The sequence below is a fragment of the Echinops telfairi genome, unplaced genomic scaffold, assembly GCF_000313985.2.
Source record: "Echinops telfairi isolate 266 unplaced genomic scaffold, ASM31398v2 ScPeMD7_12;HRSCAF=54, whole genome shotgun sequence".
In the NCBI taxonomy this organism is placed as follows: domain Eukaryota; kingdom Metazoa; phylum Chordata; class Mammalia; order Afrosoricida; family Tenrecidae; genus Echinops; species Echinops telfairi.
In genome coordinates this window covers 2,286,525-2,288,869 of record NW_022103909.1, presented here as the reverse complement: position 1 = coordinate 2,288,869, position 2,345 = coordinate 2,286,525, and positions in this window count along the sequence as shown.

Below are 2,345 nucleotides of genomic sequence, written 5' to 3'. Positions count from 1 at the left end.
AGGTGCCCAGAACCGCCCCGGCTCCGGCTAACAATAGGCTCCGGCCGCAGCGCTCTGGCTCTTATAGGCGCCGGCACTTCCGGGCCGAGCCCCGCGGCAGGCTGGGAAATGGAGTCCACGTGCTCTGGCCCGTCCAGCGGCATGCTGGGAGTTGGAGGCGTTGAAGAGCCCCAGACCCAGACTGGGCGGGCAAACCGGGTCGGGAGGCGGGGTCTCCGCAGCAGCGAACCCTGGGAAAGCGAGTCCTGAGCCGGTGCAGCCTTTTGAAGGGGAAGCGAGGAGACCCTCAGCTACAGATCTCCAATGACTAAACCAATTTTTTAAAATCAATCCTTTTTTTTTTTTTTTGTCTCCAGGACGTGGAGCCTAAAGAACATAACCCCCCTTCTCCTAACTCATGAATTCTCAGGCTTCAGCAACCTAACTTCTTGTTGCCTGCCCACGGTATAGTGAAACACATACGTGCAGGCAGCTTTATTTGTCATCTATTTGTGTCAGGCTGACTTAGGTGTTTTCTATGTTTCTTCCTTGACCTATAAGGTCCTAAAACACCTGCTGTTAGGTGCCGTCGAGTCGGTTCTCATAGCAACCGTCTGTACAGAGAAGTTAATACTGCCGGGTCCTACGCCCTCCTCCCAGGGGGTACTACCTTTGAGTCCATCGTTGCAGCCAGTGCCCATCCATCTCCTTGTGGGTCTTCCTCTACCCCATCCATCCTCTCCGTGGTTTCCTTCCATTTTTATCCCCCTCCCTTAATCTACTTCAGCTCCACTGGTCCCCTTGCAGTTTCGTTCTTCCGCTTGCTAGCCACATACCTACTCCTTCAAAGACTATCAATTTAAAGGTTCCCGAGGAACCTCAGGGAAGATCAAACCATTTCGGTTTGAGGAAGGGTGAAAAGTCCAAGTAGTTCAGTAGTCTCTGTTGACATTGGAGACGTCAAGAAGTTAAGAAACAACCATGCCGATGCAGAAGCAGATCACCAAAAAGCAACCCTGGGGAACCATCCACCGAGGTTCTCCTTATCGGCCACAATTTCAGCACAGGAAGAACGTAAGCGCTCCTGGTCGCTCTCCGCCTTGGCGCCTTCTTGTTTCAAACTGCCGAACCCAGAGTGCCAAGTGGAGCAAGTGAAATCGCAAAGATGAGGCTGAGGCCCAAGTACACGCTACCGTGTGCGCCTGCGGGTAGCCACAGCAGCGGCGTGAATATGGAATTACGGTTGACTACATGCTGTCTAGAACTTCTATGCTCTACGGATGTCTACGTCGGTGGCTCTAGAACTTCCAGCACCATTCGATCGCCATGAACACGAGAAGCCCCTCGTTCGTACCGAATCAGTCTGATTTTGATCCTGTGCTCTGGCTCAATGTCACATGCACAGTAAGTCATCTTAGCTGGAGAATTAAAAGCAAAAGCACGTGATCAAGAGCACAGATCCAGGAGCTGGGTTGCTGGGTTATAAGGTTCCTCTCCTCCACTTGCTAGCACAGCAGTGCCTCCTAGGGCAACGTGCCCAATGTTGTGCTTCCTCGTCTTCCAGAACGGGGCAAAAGTGCGTGTCTCACAGGATTTTATAAAGAATAAACAAACTCTTTTGAGAATGATGTACAAATGCGCTTTACACAATTGATGTGTGTATGGATTGCGATAACAGTTGTATGAGCCCCTAATAAAATGCTTAAAAATAAATAAATAAATAAATAAATGATCTCGTATCTTTTAAAATGACTAAACTACAGTCAGCATGATTTAAGTGTTAGCTTTTTTTTAATCAGAGCTTTCTGTCCAACGGTCAAAGAGGTTCCGTTCAAGGTTTTTTCTTCAGCACAGCTCCAGGCAAAAAGGTCAGAGACCATTCTGTGGCATCAGTGGGCTCAATGATAAAAGCAAACAAATGAAAAAGCACCCAGCCTACAGGCCGTGATGGGTGAAGTAAGAGAGCCTACACATCTGGAATGAAGGACAATAGGGAACCACTGGCCCTGCTGTCCGAGCTTTGTTGGTTACTGGGGTGAAACGAAAAGGCAATCAAACTCAGGGTAGCACAGCCTTAGGAAAGACAGCCAAATCCTACTTGCCAACAAATTCAGAGTCAACAGATGTGAGTGTAGTAAAAATATTGAAAGGCCGTGGTTCTCATGGCCGACCCCACTATGAGACATGACGCCCCTCACTGACCCATAGCCCTACAAGGGGACAACACCAGAGACACAGTGTGGGAATTGCACCCGATCTGACCCCGCCACACTGAGGCAAAACGCTAAGGGATTGCAACAGAACAGTAAGGGAACGGAGCAGTGAGATCCCCAGGGAATGCTGAAGGTGGACTTTGGGGCCAGGGC